The sequence below is a fragment of the Aplidium turbinatum genome, chromosome 2, assembly GCF_918807975.1.
Source record: "Aplidium turbinatum chromosome 2, kaAplTurb1.1, whole genome shotgun sequence".
In the NCBI taxonomy this organism is placed as follows: Eukaryota; Metazoa; Chordata; class Ascidiacea; order Aplousobranchia; family Polyclinidae; genus Aplidium; species Aplidium turbinatum.
This window is the reverse complement of record NC_137473.1, coordinates 3,129,233-3,138,860: the sequence shown is the minus strand read 5'-3', so window position 1 is coordinate 3,138,860 and position 9,628 is coordinate 3,129,233. Positions and strand designations below refer to the sequence as shown.

Here is a 9,628-nt window from a genome sequence, read left to right as displayed (position 1 = left end):
TTCGTATATTTTCACATTTATTAGAAACAAGCCACATCAAATCGTATTGACAGATGGATATTCATTGCACATCAGCAGCTTTTTCTTGTGTATCTTTATCATTCTGAATTCCTGCGAATGAAACAAAAATATTTAATTCAAGAGGGCTGTTTGGCAACAGTGTAGGATTTTGATCAGTTGTCGTCCAGGATAATACGAAGTTAATTGACAATCTGCAATATCAATGTAATATCCATGGTAATATCCCTCTCTCCAACGTGCGTGACAAAAAACTTATCATTCGATTCTGTGCCACGCAGAGCGATAATCAAGTTCCAGTACATTCTAATTGCGTGTACAGTAGTTATTCAACAACTAAAGCAACACATTCGCAGTTGTCTTTCAAACATACAACAAGCTCACCAAAAGTTAGTTTTTGCCGTTTTCGGCCACTTTGCCTGTCCTTCCAATTTCGAAATCACTGAAACTCTTCATCAATTTGCTGCACGGCAGCAGCTTTGTCGTGCGCCACCACCATGTCTAATCATGAAAGTAAAAAAAGAAGTGTTAAATCATTATATAAATGCCGACATAGCCTACTAACCACCATGTTCGTTGTTCACATCAATGCGAGTACACCACTAAAATATTTTCATACATTACTTAATACTCTTCACAATTACATCATACATTAACTAAAAGAGCAAAATGGCATAGTTATGACATAATCGTTTAGTCGTAGTAGAAACATTTATCCGTACTCACCAAGAACAACCTTTTTTAAGCAATCAAACGAGTGTTTAGACTTCACGATGTTTTTTTTTTTCTTTCTTTGTTCTCGACATGACTTGAACTGTGTTGTGTTCGATAATAATAGTTGGAATAAGTCCACTGATACAATCGCTTGCATTTTTGCCAACAACTTGACTTAAATTTGCCACCTGCAAAATGTAAATCGAATGTAATGACAGGGGTTTCATCCATCACATTAAAAAGCTTGAGCACTTGTTACAGAAATTTTCGACTGTTACAAATGACAGCCAACGTTTAAAGTTTTATTTGGGATTCCAGTCGTCTGTTGTGTTGCGTATGTAGGTCGCAGTGTAGGCTACTGTAGGCTATGTTGTCGCAATGGGCGCAAAATAAAACATGTTATTATTATTATTCAGTTGACGGCAATGAAAGCTACATTTGCAAATATTCTACAACCATCACAGACCTATCCACACGACATAAAAATACAAACACATTCAAGCAGTCAGGCAAACACTGCCGGAGCAGCAAAATCAAAGATTGAGCAAAACCCTACACATGTTCTGGGACATCACAAGCTCTGCTACTTTGCTGATATCTCCTTAGCACTCATCTAGGAGCACTGGCACTAAATTTGTCACGAGAATATTTCATATGAAAGTTTTCCATTGGTCATTGAGTTTTATAACTTCCTCTAAATTGAGTTTTATAACTTTCTTTAAATTGTGTAAACGTAGCCTAGTGACAAAAACGACTTTACACAATTATTTCAGGTTCAATGAATAAAAGACATTCACTTACCAGGTTTTCATAAACATTGTCGTAAGTCATTCCTATAGTTTCATTTTGATCATTTCTAAAACTTCTTTCAGCTCATTTCTAAAACTAATATCTCAATTGAATTCGATTTTTTATATTTTCGATGCAAGAAGCGAAAATTCCTCTTAGCGCTGTTCACATAAGCATTGTGCTTTCGGCTCTCCACGTAATTGTGTATTGCGCACAACCGCCATGCTTGAACAGTCGAAGTGAATCGAGTGACGTCATAATCCCTTTAGCAAAGGATTAAGTCATGGCCTTTGTCTTCCTTCATCAAAACAAACCAAGTTCTTCTGCTAAATTGCATCTCCTCACGTTGATATAACACATCGCCGCATTCTAAAGCTTTGTTGCCTATTTCACTTCAACGCGTCATATTGCCCAGTCAAAGTTTAAGTAGTGACGTCATAATGGAGTTTTCACAACAATTATTGTGCCTGCAGTATTGTTCTATGCACCGCGGGAGGAGAAAAAACGATTCGCCGGATCAATTCAATTCAATTTATTTTTCTTTGTCAGAACGCAAAAGAAATGATATTGTGAAAAAGAAATACAGTAACAAAACCAACAAAAGGAAAAGGTGGCAAAACCTTAATGGTTTAAGACGTGCATAAAAAGATCTAATATTGCGGTATTTGCATCGATAAATATAGTTAAGCACGGCCACCAAACCTGATACTGTAAAACAAGTAGATGAATTAGTTAAGAATCAGTCGCCTCCTCGTTCCTGAAACAATTGGAGCGCCAATTCTGAAAGCAATGAGAACACGACTGAACCTAACAACATCACAAAAACAAACTAACACACACACACATATTGTAATTAGGTAATGGACTATCAAAACATGAATTATTTACAGATTTTATACAGTTGAAAGTAAAAGTAGCGATCGTTTTGTGAAATTTCGCTTCAAGAAATTGAGGAGAGATTTCGACGCAACATGACTGCTCCTGAAGCTGGGAATTTTCCACCAGTAGCGGTGTCAGGGGAGTTCAGGGGGTACTTTTGAACTCGGGCCCTGGATAATGTTAGGAGCCCGTAACTTCTTCAAGGTGTCCGGAAAAACAAATAAACTACCCCGTATATTTAGATGTAGTGCGTTATTCTTAAAACTGTTTAGAGGCCCAAAGATATCATTGGTACCGGGCTCAAATTATCTTCTCTCTGGCCTGGTCTGTAGCAAATGATGGTGTACATTTGCATAAATTGAAAGAAAACTTTAGAATAGTTGTTCAATTGGCACAACGTTGGCAACATTTCTAACCGATGTTTGCTCACACAAACATATTTTTAAACAAAACCGCATAAAAAAGGTTTTTAGGCTATTGATATTTTTAAAAATGGTAATAAGTAATAAAAGCATTGGCTACTCTTCTGACCAACGCTGGTCTTAAATATTTATAGTATACTTGTACGGTATCAGAAAATAATAACAGCATTGATAGCCTATTATTAAAATTTAAAATTGTAGCAAAATGATGGCATAGCCTACATTTGCATAATTTGAAAGAAAACACCGAAATTGTTATGAATTGGCACAACGTTGGCAATGCTTCTGACCGATGTTAGCCAATCACACAACTGTGTTTTGAAGCAATACAACATGAAAAGATGTTTGTGTTAGTATTTTTCAAGTTTGAAACAAATAAACCTGAAATAAAATCTTTGAGACCTTTTTAAACGCTTAATAAGAAATATTGAAATTGTTGGCGTATTGTTGGCAATGTTGGACGAATTTGCCGACCTTGTGGCTTCACATCCAGCATATAGCCAACGTTGCAATTGTTTATTTTGTGGAAACCTGTAGGCTAATGGAAACTTTAAACCGCTTCGGTATCAAGCACGTTATCGCGTTCGCGTTTTGTTGCTCCTACCTTTTTCTAGACCTCTGCTCAGTTTGGCATAAACAAACTGAAATGAAACTACTTTCTTGGCAAAGCATTGGCTACTCTTCTGACCAACGCTGGTCTTAAATATTCATAATATACTTGTACTGTATCAGAAAATAATAACAGCATTGATAGCCTATCATTAAAATTTAAAATTGTAGCAAAATGATGGCATAGCCTACATTTGCATAATTTGAAGGAAAACACCGATATTGTTATGAATTGGCACAACGTTGGCAATGCTTCTGACCGATGTTAGCCAATCACACAACTGTGTTTTGAAGCAGTACAACATGAAAAGATGTTTGTGTTAGTATTTTTCAAGTTTGAAACAAATAAACCTGAAATAAAATCTTTGAGACCTTTTTGAACGCTTAATAAGAAGTATTGAAATTGTTGGCGTATTGTTGGCAATGTTGGACGAAATTGCCGACCTTGTGGCTTCACATCCAGCATATAGCCAACGTTGCAATGGTTTATTTTGTGGAAACCTGTAGGCTAATGGAAACTTTAAACTGTTTCGGTATCAAGCACGTTATCGCGTTCGCGTTTTGTTGCTCCTACCTTTTTCTAGACCTCTGCTCAGTTTGACATAAACAAACTGAAATGAAACTACTTTGTTGGCAAAGCATTGGCTACTCTTCTGACCAACGCTGGTCTTAAATATTCATAATATAATTGTACCGTATCAGAAAATAATAACAGCATTGATAGCTTATTATTAAAATTTAAAATTGTAGCAAAATGATGGCATACATTTGCATAATTTGAAAGAAAACACCGAAATTGTTATGAATTGGCACAACGCTGGCAATGCTTCTGACCGATGTTAACCAATCACACAACTGTGTTTAGAAGCAATACCACATGAAAAGAGGTTTGTGTTAGTATTTTTCAAGTTTAAAACAAATAAACCTGAAATAAAATCTTTGAGACCTTTTTGAACGCTTAATAAGAAGTATTGAAATTGTTGGCGTATTGTTGGCAATGTTGGCAAAATGTTGGACGAAATTGCCGACCTTGTGCCAACATACCCAGCATATAGCCAATGCTGGCCCAGCAATCAATGTTTGCTGGGGAGCACTTGCGCCGAAATTCGGTTCCACAGAGCACGCTTGTGAAAATTGATCCGAGCAATTCGCTTCCTTTTACTCAAGATCGCTACCTCAGCTGCATCGAAATCAAGGCTGAATTCATCAAGTTTGTTTCTACCCTTCTGAGACAATCCGAAGATGAAGTTCACAACTGCTCTGATGATTTTACAATAACATCTACATTGAAAATAATTGATCTACACAATGAATATTGAAAAACGAAATGCACAAGAATGAAACTGCAAAGCAGAGGAGAAAGGCACATCGCATGGCGGTTAATTACGCGAGGCAAAATGCTCTGATGATGCTGACGGTTCCATTGCAGCGAAATCCCTTGATTATGCTTCTCTTCGAAAAGGTCCAGCGAATGTCATTGCTGATGATACTGATGTAGTTACTACGTTACTGCATCATTGGAAGACTGACACTCATGATGATATTTACTTCGACCAAGGAGCGCTTCAATAAAGCCTGGAGAATCATAGAAGCCAACCCAAGTATTAAAGATATTAAAGAAGATCTTCTTTTCCTCCATGCATGGTCAGGATGCGACACAACATCATCGATATTTGGAAAAGGGAAAAGAAGTTTGCGAAAATCAGAAACGCTGAAAGAGAATTCTGCAATTATCAGCAATGTCTGGAGTTCCCAAAACGAGGTCGGAGAAGCCTCTATAACTGCATTCAAGATCTGGTATGGTGGCAATGAAGATTCAACGCTTACTAAACTCAGGTAGCCTATGTATTTTTACATAGGGATTATATAATAATGTTTACACTTTTAAGATATTGTCCAATTCTAGATACCCTGTATGTAATATTTATCTTTGTTTACTTTTAGACATGACAATAACATGTATTGTATATGGCATGCGAAGGGATAATTGCACCGGAAAAGCTACCACCGAGCCAAAGAGCAGCCTACTTCCATGGGTTACGTCTTTAGAATTTAATTTCAATGTTTGTGAATGGGGATGGAGAAACAATAGCAACAACGAACTTGTCCCAATAATGACCGATATGCCTGTAGCACCAGAAGCATTGACCAAAGTAATTAGATGCAGATAATCAACGAAAAATCCATGTAGAACGAAAACTTGCACCTGTCGCAATTATAGAATGGCAATTTGGCATGTGTTTCTTCGTGTGGTGAATGTCATGGCGTTGAATGTAATAATATAATAGCCTAAGTATGCTTGAAATACAAAGATAGTTTTACATCTTTTTCGTATCTAAGTAATAATTTGTATGAACGACATATTCCATGGACTAGACGAAAAACTTAAGAATGAAGACTTTTTTTCACTTCTGCATAACGTCGATGTTGGTACCGAAGAAAAGGAATTCTCGTACAATGAAGATATGAAACGGGACAAGACGAAGAGGAAAGCAACATCTTTGTCGTTTTTGATGATAGCTTCAATTTACGTTTTGCTTACTTTGTTTAATTTTTGTTATAGAATATAGAAGAATAAGTTCAACAGTGACGAATAATTTCAAATTTGCCTGACATTCACAGATCTATCCTTTTGCTTAATCGGTAATAACTCTTTTTCTGTACATTTTCAGGGTTCTTGTTAATAGAAAAAGTTGTTCCCCTTGAAAAAAGCTAAAAAAGGATGTATAATATGTTCTATTTTAAAAAACTTGAAATTTTCATAAAAGGATTGTGACGTCATTTGGAAAAAGGGCCCAAAAGGGGGTTTCCCATCTTCCCATTGATATGGATTTTTTTCTGAGCCATCTGCATAATATAGAGAAGGTCTGAGAAAAGTATCAGCTTGATAAAAAAAATTTCCCACAAACACCACTTTTTAAGTTCCCACGACTGCACTAAATGGGAAAATCAATTAAAAATTTGGCATAGACCTACCGTACCGTAGTCGTTGAATTATTGCATCGACTAAGACTAGGTGCTGCTGAGTAGAGACTTGGAGAGCAAAACTGAATTGTTGAAGACATGCTGGTCGACTGAACCTTACGGTACAACCATCACAGAAACAAACCACAACACACACATGTATTGAAAAAAACGGCCTCATGATATAATTTTATTTTTGGCTGCTTGCGCTAGCAAGTCAAGAACGGCAAAGTAAACTCACGAATTGGAATTTGACACCAACAAAACAGATTGGTTACATGAGTAGGTGCTCACTGCCTACCTACAATCCCTCCTCGGTCTGCCTGAACCATACTTGCAATTGTTTCTTGTTGTTTTTTGATTTATTGAGCGCGAGTTGGGATAAAAACCTGATTTTGTATAAACTTACAATGGCTTTAACACGACAACTTAAATCCGTGGTACACATTCATTTCTCTAGCTTGCTTTTTTCGATAATGAAATGAAACTCAACACACAATGGCAAATACTCTCCAGAAACCACGGCTCCCGGCACGCGGCAAATGCGACAATCAGAAATTAAACGTCTTGGTCAGAAGGCGCGCCACGTAACGTATAACAGTGAAAGAACGCAAATTCAACGTTGCTTAATTCAACCAACCAAGTTACAAATTTCATCACAATTTCAATTCTAATCAAGAGGGCAATCGACCCGCCGGAACATTGCGGCCCCTAATTATGGCACATAATTAAATAAAGGTTGAAGTAGAAGGGTCGATTCCCGACATGCAATACACAGAAAGTATGTACATTAAAACTACACAAAAACGGTGATTATCTTTTTATAGCAGTGCAAGGCACTGGGATACCCTGGCCACAATGGCCTGGCGAATACTTACACGATTAACGATTAATATCTACGTTAGTTTCATGAGACACACATAGTAGCAAACAACTCAGACGCACTACACAGTACCTAACTAGCTACTTATAATGACGCAAATTACTGAGATCGCTTGCGAATACTTACACGGTTAGCATTTACATCATTTGCATGAAACACACAATAGCAAACAAATCAAATGCATTACACAGTTACACAGTAGGCCTAACTAACTAGCTACTTATAACGAGGCCGATGACTGAGATTGCTGTAGAGCATACGTTACTAAGACATGTTGTTGAGTTACGCATATTGGAGTCCTGCGGATGACACATAGAAATACGCAGGTTAATAACAGATTTGCGCGGTACATATCTACAATACACTACAAATTTAAATGAAAGGCAAGGGTGGTACAGATGCCTCGACGACACCAGCTAACAACAGACCAGGGCGTGGCCGGGTCCTGAACGCAGTCAAGCATTCCCCACAGGAGCAACGCACGATATATCCCTTAGGACCAGGTCCACTTTGACCTCACCCGATGCCTCATCCACCACTGAGACTGCCACCCTGACGCGCCTGACAATCGGTTTTCCTTTTCTAATTTGGGGGATGATCTCATGGACTCTCCCCAGACGGTACCTTCCTCTCTTAGTTATATCTTCTGGAGAACCAACCACCACTAATTGGCCAGGCTGTAGGTTTTCCACCAAACTGGCCCACTTTTTTCTACCCTGCAGGGAAGGTAAATAGAAAGAGATCCATTTCTCCCAGAAACTGTGAGATAGAGCCAGGTTGTACCTATAGTCTCTCCGTAACTCATCTCGGTCATGAGGATTTCCTACTGATGAAAATGGGCTCAAGAATGGGTTAAGGAGGGCGGCTGGGGTGGTAACAGTAGAATCCTTAGGGTCATCACAGACAGGGACTAAAGGTCTTTCGTTGACTATTCTTGTGGCACTACCAGTAAATGTAAGAAGTTCAACAAAGTTGGGTTTCCGTGATGAGTTCCCAATAACGTGGGAAAAGACAATTTTGAATTGCTTGACCATTGCTTCCCAGGCCCCTCCCTGGGCCGGGGCATACGGAGGAATGAACTCCCAGTTAATTCCCTTTTTTCGCAAAGAAGTTTGAATTTCAGAAGACTCCAAAATTTCTGGTAGTCTTTTAGCTGCCGCTTGAAATGTGGTCCCGTTATCTGAGTACATGTTACGTATAGATCCACGCAAGTCTACAAATCTGGTAAATGCTAAAACAAATTCACTGTAAGATAGTGACGTCACAAGTTCCACATGGATTGCTCTACTCGCAAGACAGGTAAATAACAATCCCCATGCTTTCTTTTGGCTTCTTCCTTCCACAAACGTCATTGGACCAAAATAATCTACGCCACTGTTGAAGAAGGGTTTGTTATAGGCCGTGGTTCGTGGTAATGGTAGATCCGACATAAGCTGCCTGATAGGCTTTGCTTTCTCTAAGGCACATGGAGCGCAGTCATGCAAATAGTGTTTCACCGAGGAATTACCGTTTGCAATCCAAAAACGTTGACGAGTAGATAACAGTGTCTGTTGCACACCACAGTGATAGCTATCACAATGAGCGTCAAGGACAACTAGCCGTGTCAATGCGTGCCTCGAAGGCAAAATAAGAGGATGCTTCGCATCGACAGTTATTTCGGGAGACTTACTCAATCGACCTTCAATACGAAGTCTCCCCCGTGTGTCCACACAAGGACGATACTTTTTTAGAGAGCGCAACTCCTTCAGGCACTGTTTATCAGCGCCAGCTTCGCTCGAAGCAAGACGTTTTGTTACCACATCGATCGACTCCGGCAGGCCGTCACAACTTAACAAATCTCTATACACTACTTTTTGTACGTAAGAAACAACCCTATTTAAAGCGTCCTCAAGATAGGATGCATTTAACTTTGGTTTTACATACCCATGTTTCTTGCATTTGGATACAATGAACTCCGTGAAAGCTACAAGATAGGCGGCTCTTTTTTTCAACACGTACAAAGTAGGTGCGGTTTCGATCATCTTGCTAATGGAGCCAGCAGTTGCATTTTCACTTACCGTTATCGCCGGCGACAGTTCCATTTTACGAATAGCAGCATCTGCTCCATTCACCGTTGGGACCTCGCCCTCCTGCATGAGAAAAGATGGACCGCTCAACCACATCTCTCTGGAACCTGTTTTGGTGATGGCATTCGGTCTGGTTCCAACGTCTGCCGAGTTGAGATGTGTCGGACAAAAATGCCATTCTCTCACCTCTGACAAGAGTAAAATACGATTTAACCTACGAGTAACAAACTTGCATAATCGTAAATCAGGATTTCTGATCCACTGAAGGACAGTATTCGAGTCAC

At 38.9% G+C, this 9,628-nt stretch overlaps 1 long non-coding RNA gene across 2 annotated transcripts; it reads right to left on the bottom strand.

Annotated features, from left to right (window-relative positions):
• LOC145785821 (uncharacterized) lies at nt 1-1,920 on the bottom strand. Of its 2 annotated transcripts, XR_014291218.1 has the most exons (4): nt 1,534-1,920; nt 745-920; nt 403-519; nt 1-111 (listed from the first exon to the last, which is right to left on the bottom strand). It is a non-coding gene; the product is annotated as an uncharacterized LOC145785821 (long non-coding RNA). The 2 variants fall into 2 exon arrangements; XR_014291217.1 differs by lacking the exon at nt 1-111 and having other exon boundaries at nt 129-519.
• Nucleotides 1,921-9,628: the final 7,708 nt, after the last annotated feature.